Below are 22680 nucleotides of genomic sequence, written 5' to 3'. Positions count from 1 at the left end.
AAATAAATTACACACCACTTCTTCATCCTTTACCTCTCGCCTTGCTCTAAGTAGAGCACTGGGCATGTAAAATGGTACCAGCTTGCAAATTCTTAGCAGCTGTCACCTTTGAGGTTCGGGGTTTCTACAGTAATGGATGTGGACATTTCAAAGTGGGTGATATTTCCCTCATGTTGTTCTCAGAACTGGAAGTCAAGGATGCATGAAGAGGTTGTGCACCCCAGCTAAATAACCAGGGATCAGGAATTTGTAATAACATTAATAAATGGGTTCTTTGACAGAATACGGATGGACAGAATGCCGAAGCACATTTGTCCATCAGACATATGTCCAAGAGACTATGTCCAAAGTTCGGCTGAGGGCAGATATGCTCCAGAGTCCTCTGTTCTAATCAGAGCCTCTGGGAACCTAACCATGGGTCCCACCCTGCACGTCTTGTGGCTCTCTGTCTGGGTAAAACTGTATCTATCCTTATCTATCTAATCTATCTCGTGGCTGGACTGTTATCCGTCGGCCATTTGAATGTCGGAATATTATCCGTCACATAACTGTCAGTCGGACAAATGTCCGTCGGATAACAGTCTGGCCACGGATAAATTAAACAGTTGAAAAGCATGGGAGTGGGAAAGAATCATACCATAAATCTATCCCTCAGAATTTGCTGCCTCTCCCAAATCCTGCTGCCCTATAAGTACTAGCCTTGTTGGTGTAGGCCTGAATATAATTAGTACAATACACATGATCCAACATTACATGCTAACAACAACTGCATGGTGGTTCAAAAACAGGGGTATCATATACCCATGAATAATATTCACATTGGCGTAAATTACACATGGAGCACAAATATATTGGCACAATCAACAGCACTTTTATTTTTGTGCTTACCTTACAAGTCAAAAGTTATTTTACATCAACTGATTATAGTCTAAGGTGCACTAACGTCTACATCCTGGAATGTGCGGGTGCACTATATCCTTCACATAATAGACTTCAATAAGGGCACACAGTAAAATGTATGTTGGATATTGCTCGAGCGCTAAGCCCATGGTAAGTTGAGTTGATTGTGCAAGTAGTGTAGTTCTTCATGTTGTTCTGTGCTATACTATTAATTTAATAATGGTTTACTTCAGGTCTCAAAAAGTGTTACATTTTACAGTGGTATTTTGGATTGCGCTCAATATGAGTGCAATAAATGCGCTTATAGAAATCCCTGAACTATCCATTCATAGTATAGGGTGTGCTAAAGTTTTGGATGCATTATGATGTTCCGGTTAAATGTTTTAACCATTCGCTTGTTAAAGCAGACTGTTCATTATTCTTAACATGCAATATCGATTTTGCTCTACTTGTAATTTAGACCAAAATGTATAGTTTACTTGGTGGCCTAGGAGTTAATAAAACCACCACAAATGCACTTTTTATGCCATTTTAAGGTGACAATAAATATTCTTCCAATGAAAGAAGAAAATACAATTGGTAATATATTATCTATTCAGCTGTTAGAGACAGGTTGTTAGGATGGCTTGTTTGAGAATTGGAGAATAAGCTAATGTATTTGCTTTTTTGTTGCTATAATGTATAACTTGGTCAGTCACATGATGTCTTCTTTTATTTTACTTGATTAATGTGATTGCTTTTCTCTGTAACACGGACGTCTATCTCTACCCAGTCTCCATGGTTTCAATTGCTTAGAACCTTATTATCTGTCTTACCCACATGGAAATGTATAGGACAATAAACTGTGACTTGTTGGATAATGGGTGATAATCGTAACTTTTCACGTTCTCTCTTTATCGATCCATTTGATTCTTCTCAACTCCGAGAATTTTTTCTCTCAGAGATATAATAAATAAAAAAGCATATATAATGACCCAATAAAATAGCGCTTCTTGTGCATTCTATATCTGTGAACAGTCACTCTAAAGTTATATATTGTAAGGATATTATGCAATGTAGAATATAAAAATGTAGAATGCCATACACAACCAGTCACTAAACATCAGTAGTGGGATTCAGCCTGTTCTCATCAGTTCTTAAAGGGACATTAAACACTAGATACATGATAGATAAAATGATGCATTCAAAAAAAGGATTAGTCCATGACTAACATGTAGATGTATTTTTTAAAGTTTCATTAGTTGTTTAAAAAGTGACAAAATAAGTGTAAAGTTTTAGTGTCTATAAAACACTGGGAGCTGCCATGTTGTAACTTGTGTTACCTTCTCTGCTGTGGCCAATTAGGGACCATTATAAATAGGTCACTAGAGTGTGCAGCCAATGGTTGTGCTGGATTTAACAGTGTTCTGCATTTCCATTTCTAACAGGAACTGAAAAGCTCACAATTTCAGAATGGAATTACAGGTAAAGAGGACAAAATAAATAATGAAAGTATATTGCAGAGTTGTTTTATATATACAATTTATCATTTTATATTACCATCTCAAAGTGTTTAATGTCCCTTTAAGAACCTGTTCCTAAAATTTAGAAAGGTTTTGTATTATAGAGATGCTAGAGAACCTTTTGCTAACATTTCAGAAAACCACTAATTCTAAATACCCATTAGAATTCCCCATGATAAACCATTTATCACAAGGTTTTCAAATGCATTCTTGGCATATGTTGCATGGGGACAATTTAACACTTCTATTTTTTAATACATAAGATACACACAACATATTATTTTACAATACATCTGCACATTTTTTCCAGAGAAAACCTCAGTTATCCTCACCGAATTGGCATAGCCTTGCTGCTGCTGAGCTGACCATGGCTGATGAAGTGCGGAGTATGTGTGTGCTGATAATTACCATGTGTCCAGCTGCTAACTAACTTTAAAGGGACAGTCTAGTATAAATTAAACTTTCTTTTTTTTTTATTTATTTTTTATTATAACCAGCAAACAATACATAGGCATTCAATATAACTCATAAGCCGCACAGGGCTTAGTACAATTTGAGATGTACAGGCAAAAAGAAAGCATTTTGGCATACATTGAAAGCACAGATGTAAAATAAAAATATTCATCGCCAATATGTAACAAATTTATTGTCCTGCATGGTTTGCTGGAATTTTTTATCTTTTAATGACTTAACACAAAAACTATAATGAACACTCTATTATAAAATTACCTAATAATAATTTTCTTGACTATGAAAACCCATAGTCACACAAAACACAAAACCAAACAAAAAAAAAAAAAAAAAAAAGGAAACCCCCAACATCCCCGTGTGGGGGGATCTCTCACTCGGGCCCCCCCGCGTCCGGGTCCGACTACCCCCTCCATCCTCCCATACAATTACATACCAAACTTATTTCTAGTAACCCTCATACATCCACTTCCCTTACAGTTGAAAGCCAACTTGTAGGAAACACATTGGATATAACAAGCTCAGCAAACGAGATGGAGTTCAAAAAGGGGGCTAAGATCCGTCTTTGTATAGAAAGTGGATAGGATTTAACCACAGGTAGCCAGTCTAGCAAAAAGATTTTTATCTTTGCTTCTGTTGAAAAGACTGTATGATATGATTCATATAATATCTGGTATTGTATTTCCTTAAGAAATACTGAGAAACTGGGTGCCACATGGTCTTTCCAGCTCTTCAGTATTAAATGTCTTGTAATTAAAATAATAATATTCAGAATTTTAGAGTGCCTTTTAGACCTATAATCAGAGCTTGTAAGAAAAAATATGTCCACCACCGTATACTTATTATAATCTTGATAATATTTGCTATACCAAAACCAAATCTTTAACCACAATTGCTGTATTTTTGGACACGACCAGAATAAATGTAGGATATCTGCTTTAGGAAATACACAGCGAGAGCAAACAAAGCTTTGTAGAGGATAGAACCTGGACATTTTCTCCGGTGAGAGATAATAATTATTTATAAGTTTCATATGTGATTCTTTCCATGCTGTAGATACCAATACCTTATCTATCATCCCAAAACTCTGTTTTATCCTATTCTGTTCTAGGTCTGGAAAATACCGCTTCCAGAAGTTATGCAGATTATTTTCATGTAGATCCCCTTGCTTAGCCAACATAACATCATAAATTAAAGAAATTGGTGTAAATCCTGACGCAAATCTACGTATGATATTCGTAACATCTGACCAATCCAATAAAGCTTTGCTATCCCATTTCTGTGAAAAAACAAAATGTCGCAATTGGAAGTAAGCATATAAATTTGAATTTGGAAGATTAAACTTCTGAAATAGTCCTTCCGAAGTCATTAATCTATCAGGACCAAAAATTTGGCATACATAGGAAAGACCAAGCTCAGCCCACTTTCTAAAAACCCCTTGAGCAATACCTGGCAGGAATTCAGGATTTCCTATAATGGGAAGAAACTCCGAGAATGCTGGAGATACCTTAAGGTAGTTACATATCTTCTGCCATGCAATAACAATGTTTTTTATCGACCTTAATTTCATGATATTAAAAGGTAGTTTCTTTAATGGGCAATGCAAAATAGCCTTTAATGCGAAAGGTGTAACTAGAAATATCTCTAAATCTAATGAAGTAAAACGATTTAATTCTGTAATCCATTCAAAGGCAATTTTAGCCAAGGAGGCCCAATTATAAAGTCTTAGGTCTGGCAGTGCTAGTCCTGCCGTCTCCCGTTTTAACATTAATTTTTTAAGCGCAATACGAAGTTTCCTTTTCCCCCAGATAAAGTTAGACTGCCATCGTTGTAGATCTAATATATCCTTATTAGATAAGAATAAAGGGAGATTTTGAAGCAAATACAATATTCGGGGGAAAATAATTGTTTTTATCAAATTGACCCTAGCAGTAAGAGATAATTAATGAGGACCATAAATCCAAGTCAGTTTTAATTTTTTGCAGTAGCGGGCCATAGTTCAGCTTGTACCAAGTTTCGGGGTTTCTATGTAAGATAATACCCAGATACCTAAAACAGTCAACCATTTTAAATGGATGCGGCAGTATCTTTAGTCTAGATTCAGAAAAGACCAATAATTCACTTTTTCTATAGTTAATCTTATACCCTGAAAAGGAAGAAAAACAATCGAACAGCCACACGATCAAGGGGATAGATTTATGCACGTTATCTATAAATATCAATAGATCGTCTGCATACAGTAATATTTTTAAAGTATGACCCCCCATCAATAACCCAGCTAAACTATCCCTTAAAAGAATTGCAAATGGTTCTAATGCCAGATTAAATAGTAAGGGCGACAGCGGACAACCCTGTTGCGTCCCTCTTTTCAACTCAATCTTAGGGGATGAAATACCATTGACACATAAATAAGATATAGGGGCATTATAAAGGTTATGAATAAATTGCAGAAATTGATTCCTAAAACCGAATTTCTGCACTGCCATAAATAGATAATTCCAGTTGACTGCATCGAATGCTTTTTCAGCATCGACCGTAAGTATAGCTCCCTCGCAATACCTTTTATATTCTCTTCCCTTCCTATCTAAGTTCCAGATATAATCCAGTACCGCCGTAACTTGACGAATATTTCTAAGCGAGTTTCTATTTTTCATGAATCCTGTCTGATCTAAATGTATGATTTTATCTAGAGATATCATAAGTCTAGCAGCTATAATAGATGTCAATAGCTTATAGTCTGCGTTAAGTAATGATATCGGTCTATATGCCCCAGGATCCAAAGGGTCTTTGCCTTTTTTAAAAATTAAGGAAATACGAGCTGCGGTAAAGTTGCTAGACATTTTATTTCCAGCAAAAAAATAATAGTTAAATAAGCTGCCCAGAGGAATTCTCATTTCTTCTGCTAGCATTTTGTAGAATTCAACTGGGATGCCATCTGGCCCCGGAGTCTTATTACTATTTGCTGCTTGGATTGCTTTTAAAATCTCTTCCTCTGCAATTGGTCGATTTAAAGCATGAAGTTCCTCCTCCATAATTCTAGATAACTTAACTTTCATCCAGAAATCTGTAAAATTATCAGGGTTCACTTCTGTTTCTGAATATAATTGCTGATAAACATTAAAGAATATTCTATTAATATCCACCGAATCCGTATATATGGCATTCTCATCTCTAATGGCTGATATACGGTTTTTATTTTTTCTAATTTTAACCAATGTAGCAAGAAATTTAGCCGAATTACCGTAACTGCCCTTAAATTGATATTTTATTTTCTGTTCTTCCTGGTGTGATCTTTTCCTAAGAAAAATATCCCTCTCCCTTCTAACCTTGCAGTACTTATCCCAATTTTGAGGAGATCTATGGATACAATAATATCTAAAAGCATTTCTCGTTTGTGCAGCTAACTGCAATTCGTATGCCAAAGTTTTTTTCCTCCAGATAGAGAGATAGGACTTGATGTCCCCTCTTATTACCGCCTTCGCAGCTTCCCAAAACACCTCAATTTTATTAAATTGAGCGATATTAAATGTTGTGTAATCCTTCCATTTCTGTTTTAAAAAATTAATAAATCTTGGGTTATTCACTAAGAACCGGGGGAAAAAAAATGAGTGAGCCTGGCCTTTTGGAGATGATGCTGTCAACAGAGTAACTGAAACTATCGCATGGTCAGATATAACGATATCTTCAATACTTGCCCCTGACCTACAGGTAGCCAATAATTTGGAGATAAAAACTATGTCTATTCTAGAAAAAGTTTTATGAACTTTTGATTCACATGTAAAATTTTGTTGATCCGGATTTTTCAACCTCCAAATATCTACTAACCTTAATTAATGAATAAATTTCTTAAAATATTTTGCACTATTTTGGTATTCCCTGCTATTCTTTGATGACAGTCTGTCCAATTCAGGGCAGATAGACATATTAAAATCCCCCCCTAAAATTAAATCCCCTCCTGAGAAAGGAAATAACTTTTGTTTAATATTATCCCAGAAGTCTACTGAAAATTTATTTGGTCCATAAACATTACACAAAACAAAATTACGTCCATTCAATTGTATATGTAGGATAATGTATCTACCCTCTAAATCAACTTGAATGTTATTAATTTTATGATCTAAGTTTTTATGAAGTAAAATTGCTACTCCCGAACTTCTTTTCACTGCAGGGGCTGCTACTAATTCACCTATCCATTTACATTTTAATTTAGGTAATTCTGCTTCCTTTAAGTGTGTTTCCTGTAACATAACAACATCTGGGTTAAATTTCGCTAAATACTTAACAATAAGTTTACGCTTCCTGGGGGAGGTAATACCCCCCACATTCCAGGACAAGATTTTTAAATTAACCGATATTGTTGTCATCTAGCTCCTATCCATTATACCACCAAAGACCAATAGATAGAAGAGGGCCGACCCGGAGCGGAAGAGTCCAAGTGAGAGAAAGGAGAAAAAAGAGAAAAAAAAACACAAAAAAAACAAACACATAAACTAAAAATACCCCCTCCTAAATTAAAAAACAAATTAAACTGATTCATTATTATATATAGAGTGATTGACCAGCATAACCAGGTTTTATAACAAAAATAAACCATATAGCCATACATTTTCTTATAGACATATCTAACTAAACCATTTCTTTTATAGGATATATTAACCCTATCCATGTTACCTTTTCAATGTTTATTTAAGAGAGAGCATGTCTTTATTGTATAGCCTCTATAAATTCATGCGCTTCTTGACAGTTATTAATTATCCGCCTACTATCCTTGTCTTGGACTATAATCCTAGCAGGATATGATATCCATGCTTTTAAACCTTTCTGGATTATTTTTGTGCAATATGGTACCATAAGTTTCCTTTTAGCAGAGGTTTCTGGGGAAAAATCTTGGAATAACAGCAGCTTGTTATTATCTAATAAAAAGAACTAATTTTTCTTATATAATTTCAATAACTCCATCTTATCCTGATACCTTAAAAGCTTAAAAATGCACATTCTACTTCGAGTATGACTACTTTGCCCAGAGTTCCTAGGCCCTACCCTATGCGCCCTTTCTACTATTAAAGGAAGTTGGTTTGATGGAATTCCTAGCGCTTGAGGGAGCACAACTGATGTAAAATTCAAAAGGTCTTCATACTGAGAAGTTTCTGGTAGGCCTACAATTCTAATATTGTTGCGCCTGGAGCGATCTTCTAGATCCTCCAGGCGCAATTGAAGATTCATGATCTTATCATCCTGTTTCATAACTATACTTTCATGTGTGTTGACTAGATCTTCTAAATCTGAGATTCTACTCTCCGCCTCATTCATTCTTGTTGCAAATTGTTTAACTTCGTTAGCCAAAGATACAATTTCTGAAGATATATGATTAAGCTCCTTCTTAATAGTGTCAAACTGTGGAGTGAACATATCTGAGAATTGTGACAATAAAGATTGTGTATCTAATGTAGATAGAGACGTGTCCGCCAGCCCTTCTGCAGGGACATCTGTATTCTTATTCCTCCTGTCTTTTATTTTTGGAGGCATATTAGGAGAATTTTGCTTAACTTGAGTAATATACCTATCCATAGGCATTTAAAAAGTGTAAATAAGTGAAAATTATATATTAATATCAAAATATTATGAGTTCAACACAGCTAATGTGACAAAAGCAAAACGTGAATGAAAAAAAAAAGTGATCTGGCTAGTCAAAGGTAGCCTTCCTATCCATGTGTATTCTTGTCCCCCCCTTTTTTTTTTTTCCCCCCTTATTATATAAGTGCACTAAATAAGTGAATATTCAGAGCCTTTATCCTATACCACAAAATGTTTTATCCTACAGACAATGAGGAATATAAAGTTCTACAAAAGATTTTTTTTTTTTTCTTCCTCCCTTTTTTTTTTTTCCTTTTCTCTTCTCCCCCTTTTTCTTTTCTTTCTTCCCTTCCTCTCGAACCCAATGCCCCAATTTGTTACTTAATAAGGGCGCAGAATTAAATAATAGCAACAATTTTTGATTGCAATATCTCAGAAATTATTTCAAACAAATGTACGTATATGCATACAGGCAAATAAGAAGAGAAAAAAAAAAAGAAACCATCCCTTTATCAAAGCATAACATAATCAGTCCTGGGATATAACAAAGTTCTGTCAATAGAAACTGCAAAAGCATAAATATTCAGAAAACCTTCTCAGGGTAAATCTTCTGATACTTGCAGTGTCCCAACATGCAACCACAACTTCAGAGAACCTGTAGATTTTGCTAGCTAGGTAAACAAGCCAGCTACCGTCCACCAGATATTTAAAATGACTGCCTTCAGAATACTGTCCAGAGAGTAGAATGAAAAAACAATTATACTGTGAGTGGCCTTTTAGCACTCTAAGGCCTCCCCTGATTTTACAAACCGCATAATAGAAAAGTACCTGTTAGGCCAGCTTACTCCAGCTATATTCCCATCCGTGTTTCTCAGGTAATGCTGCAAACAAGCTGTTTTATAAACTTGCTTTTTTAGCAGGTTAAGATCTTCAAATGGGTGCTACTCCATACTGCTGTGTCTTCCTCTTGCATATAGTAGTTACTGTTACTGTGACCTCCTCAGGGTAATCTCAAGGCTACCTGTTAGCTGTATTCCGCCTGTGTGTCAGCCAATAACCTCCTGGCCCGGTGGATAGCAGCGACTTCTGTCTCAACTCCTTCACCGCGAGGAGGAAGCGCCACTAGCGGATCCCTCCGCCCAGTGGAGGCCTCGACCTACCAGCGGCTAAGATATATAGTGTATCCACCGGCTCTTACGGCTCCTTCTGTCTCGGCAGCCCGATTAATCTGTTGCCGCCAGGCTTTGCAGATCCACAGTGCTCAATTTGCGCCCCTTCAGAGTGGAGTGTGTGGTTCCTTACCACTAGGCAAAAACTGCCAACTGCGGGACTGTTCCAATGCTGAGGCTTCAGACGCAAGCCTCACTCCCCGACTCTCTCCCAGAACCAGGCTGGGTAAGCGGGTCTCAGCAGAGGGTAAACGCTGTATTGGTTGGGCGACTCGTAGCCACCATGGAGCTGTGCAGCAAGCAGCGTGTCTGTCAGCTCCTCCCTCACCGGAAGTCCTAAATTAAACTTTCATTATTCAGATAGGACTTTTAATTTTAATCAACTTTCCAATTTACTTTTATCATCAAATTTGCTTTGTTCTCTTGGTATTCTTAGTTTAAACTAAACCTAGGTTGGCTTATATGCTGATTTCTAAGCCTTTGAGGGATGCCTCTTATCACAGGCTTTTTAAATTTCTTTTCAACACAAAGAGACAGAAAGTACATGTGGGCCATATAGATAACACTGTGTTCAGGCACAGGGAGTTATTTAAGATTTAGCACAAAACAATGCTAAATGCAAGTCAATCGATAATAAACAGTGACAGTCATGTGATCAGGGGGCTGGAAGAAGGTTCCTAGATACAAGGTAATCACAGAGGTAAAAAGTATATTAATATAACTGTGTTGGTTATGCAAAACTGGGAAATGGGTAATAAAGGGATTATCTATCTTTCAAAACAATAACAATTCTATGGTAGACTGTCCCTTTAACAATGTGTCTAACCTCATTGTAGGGGGGTAAAAACATTGGTTCTGGGCTTAACCTTGCATGGACAGACCTCACTTAATTCTCTAAAAGACAGGGCTGAGCCTGTAAGTCTAAACAAGTGGTAAACTGTCTCCCATACAAAGTAATGAAGAGCTGTGTTACGGATAATCTCACAAAGGAGAAAGAATGTAATAGAGTACTTGGCACTAATTGAAACATTTTTAAGGAAATGCAATTCAATTTATGGTGTTTTCAGCATACTATAACTTATATTTCTTACTAATTTCACTTGCATGTCTTTTGCTATCAGTGCATTACATTTATTTAATTGTTTTTAAGACAAAGGTGCTAGCATCCATTTGGTGAGATAAACAGTGAGAACTGCAGGGATAAAAGACCAAGTAACTTCCCCATTTGGCCCACTAGCCAGGGCTGCAAAATTAAAGGGACACTGAACCCAAATTTTTTCTTTTGTAATTCAGAAAGAGCATGCAATTTTAAGCAACTTTATAATTTACTCCTATTATCAATTTTTCTTCGTTCTCTTGCTATCATTATTTGAAAAAGAAGGCATCTAAGCTTTTTTTTGGTTTCAGTACTCTGGACAGCACTTTTTTATTGGTGGATGAATTTATCCACCAATCAGCAAGGACAACCCAGGTTGTTCACCAAAAATGGGCCGGCATCTAAACTTACAGTCTTGCATTTCAAATAAAGATACCAAGAGAATGAAGAAAATTTTATAATAGGAGTAAATTAGAAAGTTGCTTAAAATTTCATGCTCAATCTGAATCATGAAAGAAAAATTTTGGGTACAGTGTCCCTTTAATTTTACAATAGAGACAGTAGTGGAGCCTACTCAACAGTGGGCCCTGGTGCAACATTTTTTGGGCCCCCAAAGGCAACTCAGTAGTAAGTAATAGTAATAATTATAATATACATTCTACTCTGTGTAATGATTTTGAGGATTGATAGACAAATAGACAGACAGACAGACAGACAGACAGACAGACAGACAGACAGACAGACAGATAGATAGATAGATAGATAGATAGATAGATAGATAGATAGACAGATAGACTAGCAACCTGTAGTAATAAAAGGCTTCCCTGCATTAGATAGATAGATGATAGATAGATAGATAGATAAATAGATCTATAGATAGACTAGCAACTTGTAGTAATAAAAGGACTGTACACATTCTGCACATGCCTATATATGGACTGGTTGCTACCTTCTTGACCGTTTTTCAATTATTACATTTGGACCTTGGAGGGGGGTCCCTGATGATTTGAGCACCTACTTTACTTTATTTTGGAGGTTTATCCAGGATAATTTGGATACATATGGAAGTGTGCTGATCTGAACTGTGTTCTATCTATATATATGGACTGGTTGCTATCGGCTACCAGCACTTGGGCCCCGGTGCCACTGCACCTGCTGCACCAATAGTAGTTCCACCTTTGAATAGAGAAATTAACTACTATTTGAATTTTGAAATCATTAGTATGTTAATATAATTGTATTGTGCCCTTATTGTGCTAAATTTCCATTTGTTTTTTTAAAATTCTCATTTTTTTGGAGCACTATATTGTAATGTACAACTCTCAGTGTACAGTCTTCCTTTCTAGAATCATGACAGAAGTTTCATAGTACTGATGGATGTTTTTAGATAAAAGAAAAGTGCTTTTAATGAATGGGTGCACATAGTAATGCCATAGTAAGATGGTCTTGTGTATTAGAGCAGTTATATGTCCTTTTAACACGTTTATGTTCTCTATTCATATACATTTTATGCTATTTATATACATTATGAGAATGTAAAGATTGCTTTTTCATGTTTGGTTTCTAAACAGGAGACAGTGTCCTTCATTATAACTCACATAAATTTAGCACAGCTTGAGTCTTCCTCTCTCGGTCAATTCACACAATTAGCATAGCTTAACTGGAATACTATCCATGTGCTAAGAGATTTATGCACATTTAAGTCCACCAAAATACAAGACACACGAAAGCTGAATTAACATAAAAGCAACCGGTGTAACACTGAAACCAAACTACCAGTTGGTTCAGGATTTGAACAGGTTTAGTAACACCCCTGGCCTATACATATGCTAAACCTCTGTACACCTCATTCACAGGTTTGTGCTGTGATGACCCGTATGCGCTAGTTATAAAAACTTCCTCTCTCTAGATCTGACACCTCTGATGAATAGACATCTGCATACATTTATATTCTAGGATACCTTAGTAACTGATTTATTATCCAATGGAAAGGACTGCACATCAGTTATAACATCCTATGACCCCTCCAGTACTGAAGTATTTATCAGAAATGTTTGCTCTCTCTCTCTCTCTCTGTATATATATATATATATATATATATATATATATATATATATATATATATGTATATATATTTCTATATTTTTGAAGTGTAGACATCACAGCATTTAGATTGTTGTTACATGATCTTGTTACATTAGTATAATTTCGTTCACAAATAGTTAAGAACTTGTGGTCCTAAAAATTACAACTAGAACATATTATTATTATTATTATTATTATTATTATTATTATTATTATGAACAAAATATTATGACAAACTGGTTCTAGGACTTTGTAGTTGGAACATTTATCTCTGGTTTGACAGCAATAAAATTGTATTTTTTGTTTAGAATATTCTAAGAGTGTATTTCTTTTACTTGTACTGTAGTTTTCCTTCCAAGATTGTTGTATATATTCCAGAATGTACCACTTTTAATTAAGAAATACGAGATTAAGAAAATTAACATGGCCATTAAAGAATATATATGGATGGATAAGAAGCCCAGAATTAGTTACCAAAAATTAGTTCTTAAAAAGAAGTTTCTGGGAATAGGACTTCCCAATATAGTAATCTATAATTTAGTGGCAGTAGTAAAGATTGCCTTGGATTGGCTTTTGGAGAGCAATCATTTCACCCTTCTAGAAACAGAAAATAGTTTGGTAAAACCTTTATATTTAAAAAATATCCTTCACATAGAGGTTAAAAACCTCCCACCATATGTTAAAAGACTAGAATTTTCTAAGGACACAGTCGTGGCATGGCATAGGATATGCAGACATCTAGGAATTAACTTTTCTGCCTCACAATTTTTAACTATTGAAGGGAACTATGAGTTCAAACAGGGTCTCTCTTCCAAAATTTTTGCACAATGGCGAGATAAGGAACTATCCAAAATTATTCAATTAGTAAAAAGGAACCAGGGCACTATGAAGGTTGAAGAGTTTGAAGTAATTAAAAATACATTTTCACTGACAAACACTTTTATCCCTTTTTACAAATCAGACATTATTGTTTGAAGTTAATACGGTCACAAGGGGACAATTGGGACCTTGCACCATTAATACCAGTGATTAATGCCATCAAAAATGGTAAATACTCCATATCATTCCTTTACAATATAGTAAATAATATAGATCATAAAAAGTACCTTGATGGAGGGGTTGTAAAATGGAGAGAAATGTTCTTTACGAACCTTAGAGATCAAACGATACTGAAAAGTGTGGAAAGGGTAGAAGAGGCATCATTAGCTATTCCAATGCGAGAACAACATATAAAAATATTATGGATGGCATATATTACACCAGAGAAAATAGCGGGGAGGTGCAGGGGACGGAACAAACTGTATAAAATGTAGACAAAGTAGAACAAATCTGATACATAGTTTTTGGCTCTGCCCCAAGATACAAACATTTTGGGCAATGGTAAAGTTTTGGATAAATAAGATATATGAGTCCCAAATTACCATGCAGGCAGAACAGATCTTTTTCTTCAATTATGAGGAAAAACACTTAAAGTGGAGAAAATTTGTAACAATGGTAATTCTAATAGGTAGGACTATTTAACAGGCTAAAACATATACAGAATTTGTTGTCAACAACAGGGGTAAAATAAAATGCTGTTCTGTTATTTATTAAAGTGAAGGATTCCACCTTGGAACAAACCTCAAAGGAATTTCTGAAATGTGATCATAAGGTGCTTTCCAAGTTCTATGGGTCTGCAGCTGGCAAGGACAAAGGGCCAAAGAAGTCTTCACTTGTCAATGCTCAATCTTCAACAAACACACATGTAAAGTTAATAGGATCCATCTGTTTAAGGTCAGGTGCTAATAAATTCTCTGGAAAAACATATGATCTATATAAGCTTTGAATAGCTCAGTATATAAAAGGACACATAAGGTGCAGGTTTATATCTTCCATGTGTCGTCCAGATTCACCGAAGTCTCACGTCATTCAGGGATTAAACCACAGACTATAATGTCTGATAATGGAGTGCAAATGAGCACACATTTACTGTAGATTGTTTACTGCATTAAATAGAGCTTTTCCTGTGGAAATGGTCATATTGACGTTACTGTTATTTTATGAAAAACCCCCAAGCAATATATATTTTTAGATACTTCTCCATTTTAAGCAGATCTCTTGATTCCTGCTTTGAATGAAGTGTGTAAAATCTGACTTGCAAAGAGAATTTGTATTTAAGTATACAGAAAATCAGTTATTATTCCTAAAGCTCTGGTTTGCTCTCTTTGAAAGTACCAGGGGATATAGGGGATGCAGTAGTCCTCTATCCTACTTCAATTGAGGTGGTATTTCAGGTTATCGTATGGGCATTTATCTAACCTGTTAGATTCCAAATTAATACGTGTGATTCCAGAGTAATACGTGTGAAAAAACTGTGACATTGTGTCTGTCAGCCCAAATTAAATCCATACACTCATGAGACCACTTAACATGGAAAATCTCCTGTTTCAAATTAGCGGACACTCAACATTCTAAATAGCATGTGGCCAATGCAAAAACTGCAATTTAAAAAATACAAATTGTGGCCACTAAAATATTTTGTTCCTTGAAAGAATTAAATCCATAAACCCAGAAGATCTAATGTGAATAAGAATATAATCCTCTTTTAAATGATGGTGATCATGAGATAAATTAAATTTATCCAATGAGACTTCATTAACCTCTCTGACAAAAATAAGCCAACACTCAGCTGAGGCTTTAAAGGAGTTGAGACTCATTTATCAAATTATATCATATAGTTCATGCAAAAATATCAGTTATTTAATTATAGATACTAGCTTTATGATTATAAAGGAGATGGGTACTACAATTATATATATATAATATATATATATATATATATATATATATATATATATGTACAGTATATATATATATATATACAGTATATATATATATATATATATATATATATATATATATATATATATATATATATATATATATATATAAAATTTACTAATATATATAATTGGTGGAAATATTTTATTGGTGGAAATATTTAAAGGGACACTAAACCCAAAATGTTTCTTTTTTTTTTTAAACAACATTCCAATTTACTTATATTATCTCATTTGCTTCATATCCTTTGCTGAAGTAATAGCAATGCACATGGGTGAGCTAATCGCACGAGGCATCAATGTGCAGCCACCAATCGGCAGCTACAAAGTCTATCTAGATATGCTTTTCTGCAAAGGATAACATGAGAATGAAGCAGAATAGATAACAGAAGTAATGTAAAAAGTTGTTTAAAATTGCACGCTCTTTCTAAATCATGAAAGAAAATATTTGGGTTTTGTGTTCCTTTAATGAAAGAAAGACTGGAGACACATTATATTAATATAATCATTCTCATTCTATTATGTTAGATATATATCTTTATATGCAAATTTACAAAGTTAAAACATGAAATAGATTGTGCCACTTTAATTTATAGCTAATTGATAGTTGTGGCCTAAATTACATGGTATTCAGTTGAACTTGTTCTGAGTAAACTAGTAATTAGCTTATGTTTGATGTCACCTTACAGCTCATAAATACAACTCAGTAGGACATCTGGTGCAATGATCTTATTTTTTTACAATCCAACCATCAATCAGAAAACACACGTGCCATGCTCAGAGTAGTATAAACATTTTCAACATTACTGTTTTAGTACTAAATGCTATGTTGATTGCTGCTGAATTTTGAATACATTAGCTGAGCCAATTAGGAGTGGCATATGTTCAGCTCAAGATTAGCAGTTCATTTCTGCGCTGGAGCTGACTTTAACTATGTTTTTAACCTCTTTGTGGGGGTTGTGCTCATAGTTGTGTTCCAATAATAGTGCAATAATAAATGTTTTTTGCACAATAAAGTATTTTATTATTGCTACGTGTCCCTTTAAGGAACAGTAAACACTTTGAGATTTTAATATAAAATGCTTAAAGAACCATTAAACCTGATATTGCAACAATACATAAAATGTTTCATTATTGCAAGTGAAACATTATTGCACTATACATTCATTATTTATTTTGCAGTCTTTTGCTGTAATATGCAGCTAAAAATTGTGTTTTGTTTCACTTTCTCCCAGGGAGGCTTGGGTTAATACTTTAAGGCAATTTATGTGAGCTTTTGTTTACTTTCCCTCTATGGTGTCACATGCTTTTAACACCGTTATGAAGTTCTATACCGTCCTAACCGCGCCGGGCTTTAGCGCCATCAGGACGGAATAGAACATCCTAACCGTTTGGCTGTGCTGAAGCCAACAGTGCTTCCAGGATGCGCCGCTGCCTCTTAACTCATACTCCTCCTCTGAGGCGTCAAACATCAATCTGCCCGATCGTGTACGATCAGGTTAATTGACACCCCCTGTTAGCGCCGATTGGCTGCGAATCTGCATGGGGCGACATTGCAGAAGCAGCTCACCAGAACTGCTTGTGCAATGTTAAATGCCGACAGCGTATGCTGTCGGCATTCAGCGATGTTGGGCAGGCATGATTGATACAGCATATCATGTCTGTCCGACAGATGGTAAATCGGCCCCCTAGTATCAATTTCTTCGTTCTCTAGCTATCTTTATTTAAAAAGCAGGAATGTAAAGCTTAAGAGCCGGCCCATTTTTGGTTGAGAACCTGGGTTATGCTTGCTTATTGGTTTGCTAAATGTAGCCACCAATAAGAAAGCACTATCCAGGGTGCTGTACCTAAAATGGGCTGACTCCTAAACTTTAAATTCCTGCTTTTTTAAATAAAGATAGCAAGAGAACAAAGAAAAATTGATAACCGGAGTAAATTAGAAAGTTGCTTAAAATTGCATGCTCTATCTGAATCATGAAAGAAAAAAATTAGGTTTAGTGTCCCTCAAAATATTCATATTTTCATGTTGGGTATGCACATATGGAATCATGTTTGCGCATATTACAGTAAGAGATCATATTTGTGCATATTACTGTATACGATCGGGTATGTGCATATTACAAACAAGCATGTTAAAGAACATTGTAATATTAAATATTCATATTTTGATGTTAGGTTAGCGCCATAGCGAATATCTTATGGTGTTTGCGCAAGAGAGTGGGGTGTTTTTAAACGTTTTTTTCTCCATTGACTTCTACGGGGGAATGCGTAAATGCGATTGTGATTTTTGACTTTTTGTGCAAGTCGGATTACCACCGGAGAAAAAACAGTTTACTTTCAACTTGTAATAGCAGAGCAAAAATGAAAATCCTAGCAGATTTAAACAACTAATACAATATTTAATGATCATTATATCAATAATTTATTTCCTGTTTAATGTCCCTTCGAAATGCATCTTCTACATGTTTTCACAATTTAAACATATTAACTTTTGTTTTCTCTTGAGCTGAAGTAAAGTGATTCTAACAGAACCTGTTTTCTATTTTCTTGCACATATAGTTCCCCCGAATCACCCCCCCCCCCCGTATTATTTTTCTTCTAATTCATCTCTTCTGTCTGACATGTGTTTTGGATTCTGACGTGCTCTTCTGGCCCTGACATGTTGTGTGGTTTATCTGATTTTCACAAGCACTTCAAGCCTTAAAAGACGTTACCATCCTGACTCACACTGTTCAGCCTTCTCTTTCAAGATTGGATTTTTTTTTTCCTGAAGGCTTAGATTTTGTAAAGTAACTATCTTTTTTTCTGAAGGCTTAGGGTTAACACCTACCTTTTTACTTAGAGTTCGTAACTATATTTATTAGTTTAACTCTTGGGGTTAATAATTATCATTTTTAAAGGGACATTGAACAGTACAATTCCAATGCTCAGTTTTACATGGTAGTGGATATTAAATTGTTTACAAAAAGCTAATTTTCCTTTATATTTGTCATTTGAAATAGTTGTTTTTGCCTGTTGAAACCACCACCTATACTAAAAATGTGAATAATTTAGTTTTCTCTATAGAAAAGCTATGTAAAGAAGAAGCTACACTGCCCCTTTAACCCCTTTGATGTGCATGACAAGGTGTTCTTGTCATGCACATCGCTACCTGTAGGTTTATGGTGAGCCCTTCTAATGCAGGAGGATCACCATCAAACACTGTTTTTGACGATCCTCCTAACTACAGGCCGACAATCATTGGAGGCCTAGTGGGTGGCACTCTCAGGCTTTATGGGATTGCTGGTGATGTCACCACGTGTGATGTCACAAAGGACCTGTACCAAGCTTAGGTATCTTACTCTATGTGCAGAATTATGAAAAATCTGATATGTCGAGGGACCAGTGTTCCCTCTTAGACCAGTTTTGTGAGCGGCCCAGCAGTGAAACAGTCAATTACAGCAATTAGCAAACACCACACAATGCAGACTGCAAGATGTGGTTCCTTTATTTCCTGTTTCACTGCTTGGCCGCTCACAAAACTGGCCTTAGAGGGAACATTGCTAGAGACCCCTAATAAAGTTTAATTTCTAGAAGACAAGCCCCTTTCTCATGAATTTTGTCTGTATAGTCAGGTGATCAGTGTGGTAACAGTGAACACCTTGCAAGAAAAAAAAATTGCTTTAATTTCTGTACTGCACAATTGGGCCTCTCTACTCTATATCATAACCCCCAAAAGCACGTATGGACCCCTATTTCACATGTGGCTACTCTTGATGACAATTTAGTAAGGTGATCACAGTAACAGAAGTGGTCAATTTGCAATTTTCAATATTATTTACTGAAATCTAAGCACAAATGATACTTTTTTTTTTTTTAGTTTGTGCTGCAGCTATCTCACATGCCATGAATTATAAATATAATAATGGTATATTATGCCTGCTGGGCCTGCTGAAAAAAAAACTCAATACATAATTTGTGAAAGTCACTCACAGAAATTTGACTTACAATAGGGTTTAAATGTAGGTAGCAAAAAAAGCTCAAAATTGTCTCAGCACTGGGGTGTAAAAAAGGCATAGAAGCGAAAGGGTTAAAGGGATATGAAACCCTTTTTTTTTCTTGTATGTTTCAGATAGATCATGCAGTTTTAAACAACTTTCCAAACCACTTCTGTTATCTAATTTGCCTTGTTCTCTTGGTATCATTTGTTGAATGATACACAAGGTAGGCTTATGAGCAGTAATGCATTTCTAGCAGCTTGCTGCTGATTGGTGGCTGCACATATATGCCTCTTGTTGATTATTTGATGAGTTCAGCAAGTTCCCAGAAGTGCACTGCTGCTAATTCAACAAAGGATATCAAGAGAATAAAGCAAATTTGGTAATAGATCTAAAATGGAAAGTTGTTTAAAATTGTATGCTCTGTCTGAATCATGAAATAACATTTTTGGATTTCATATCGGGCCATAAAGTACACATTTTTTTTCTTTCATGATTTAGATTGAGCATTCAATTTTAAACAACCTTCTAACTTACTTCTATTATGAATTTATCTTTAGCGTTTTGGTATCTTTTGTTGAAAAGCAGGGACATAAGATCAGGAGCATGCACGTGTCTGGAGAAATATATGGCAGGAGTTTTGCAAAAATGTTATCCATTTGCAAGACCACTAAATGGCAGCACTATTTCCTGCCATATAGTGCTCCAGACACCTACCTAGGTATCTCTTCAACAAAGAATACAATGAGAACAAAGCAAATCTGATGATAGATGTAAATTGGAAACTTTTTAAAATTGTATATTGTATATTTTTTGGGGGGTTTAATATCCATTTAACTCTGTTTCGAGGAAAGTGCTAACAAAGTATGGATGTCCAGGGCAGGTATCATCATTTAAATAGTTAAAGGGACATTGTACACTAGATTTATCTGATTTTCAGACTCCTAACCAAGCCCCAAAGTTTTAGATGTATACTGATGTATGCTTTCTCTTGTTTGTGTAATGGGTCTTTTAATATGCAGGGGAAGGGGGGTCACTTTCTCAGCCCCTTTCACTGGGTGTCCCAGACTAACCTCATCAACAATGCTAAATTGGGAGCTTCTAAATATGTTTTTAAAAGGTTTTATACTGGATTTTGATATCAGTTTCTGTACATATTCTTCTTTCTAGTAGTGTCTATTACATGTAGTTATATGAAAATTAGTGTATACTGTCCCTTTAATTCCGTCCCCAGATGTTTCATGTTAATGCCTCCCTGGGTATAATTAAAAAAATAAACAATAGAAATATCTTTAAAGTGATTTAATTTTATTTAAGGTAACTGAAAAACCATTCATCTTATGACCAAACATTTGCTGAGACAATGAAGTGTGTAAAGTAATTCACAGCAGATGTCAATCTTTAGTGGCACATTGCAGAGAAACAAACACCTCTTCAGATGGAGCGGGCGGGTACCACGTCAGTACAGCCCTAGGGAAAAAATGCTACATAAAAATGAAACTATATATGTGTACTGTATGTGGCTTGTAAAGAAATTGTTACATGAATATATTTTCATACATCTCTGTTTTGCTCCAATAGTTTAAAATGACATTCAGAACCCTCATAGAGAAACAAAACAGCTGGGGAAATAAAGCCCATTGTGATGCTTCTGGCTATTAATGTTCCAAGAGCTTTAGAGTCCTTTTGGTCTACGGTTATTATTTATTAATATCAGGTATTTGTAGAGCGCCAGCAGATTCCGCAGCGCTACGGTTATTATTCAAGGGACAGTGAAGTCAAAATGAAAGGGAAGTGAAACCCAATATTTAAGAGGAAGCCATTTTAAACAACTTTCTAATTTACTTCTATTATCTAATTTGCTTCATTTTATTTAAATCCTTTGTTGAAAAGCATATCTACCTAGGCTTAGTAGCTGCTGATTGGTGGCTTCACATAGATGCCTTGGCTTACTCATGTGCATTGCAATTTCTTCAACAAGGGATATCTGAAATATGAAGCAAATTAAATAATAGAAGTAAATTGGAATGTTGTTTAAATTGTATTCTCTATCTGAATCATGAACAAAAAATGTTGTGTTTTATGTCCCTTTAAAGATTAATTCATATGGAACATGTCATTTTAAACAACTTTCCAAAATACTTATATTTATTCTCCTGGTATTCATTGTTGAAGAGTAAACCTAGGCAGGCTAATGTGAGCCCAGGAGTGTGCACGTGTCTTCAGTGTTCTATGGTAGCGGTGTTTGCAACTATGTATAACATTGCTGTAACCATGGTTGCAAACACTGCTGCCTGATAGTAAAAAGACACGCGCATGTTCCTGAGCTTACATAGGATTACTCATTAACAAAGAATACCAAGAGAACTATGCACAATTAATAATGGAAGTAGACTGAAAAGTGGGTTAACATGGATGTTCTATCCAATCCATTTAAAGGGACAGTCAATTTGAAATTAAACTTTCATGACATTCATATAATTTTAAACATCTTTCCACTGTGTTTCTATTACCTATTTGGCTTTGTTCTATTAGTAACCCTTGTTAAAAAGAATACCTAAGTAGGGTCAGGAGCAGCAATGCACTACTGGAACTAGCCGCTGATTGGTTGCTGCACGTATATATACCTCTTATTATTGTCTCACCTAATGTGTTCAGCTAGCTCCCAGTAGTGCATTGCTGCTTCTTCAACAAAGGAAACCAAGAGAATAAAGCAAATTTGATAGAAGATGTTAACTGAAAAATTTATGAAAATTGCAAGGACTGTCTGAATCATGGGGAAAAAAAATTGTTTCATGTCCCTTTAAATTAAATTTTGACTTTGCTGACCCTCAAAGCCATAGAATTCTAACATATGAACAATGACATTACATTAGATGAGTAAGTAAAAAATAGGTGTAGAATAATTAAGGCCCTAAGCCCTTGAGTGTTATTTTTTCAGTTAAAGGGACAGTCTACACAAAAATTGTGATTGTTTAAAAAGATAGATAATGCCTTTACTATCCATTCCCCAACTTTGCACAACCAACATTGTTAGATTAATATATTTTATAACATTTAAACCTCTAAATTTCTGCCTGTTTCTAAGCC

Source organism: Bombina bombina, chromosome 4, assembly GCF_027579735.1.
Source record: "Bombina bombina isolate aBomBom1 chromosome 4, aBomBom1.pri, whole genome shotgun sequence".
Lineage (NCBI taxonomy): Eukaryota > Metazoa > Chordata > Amphibia > Anura > Bombinatoridae > Bombina > Bombina bombina.
This window is presented reverse-complemented; position numbering follows the sequence as displayed.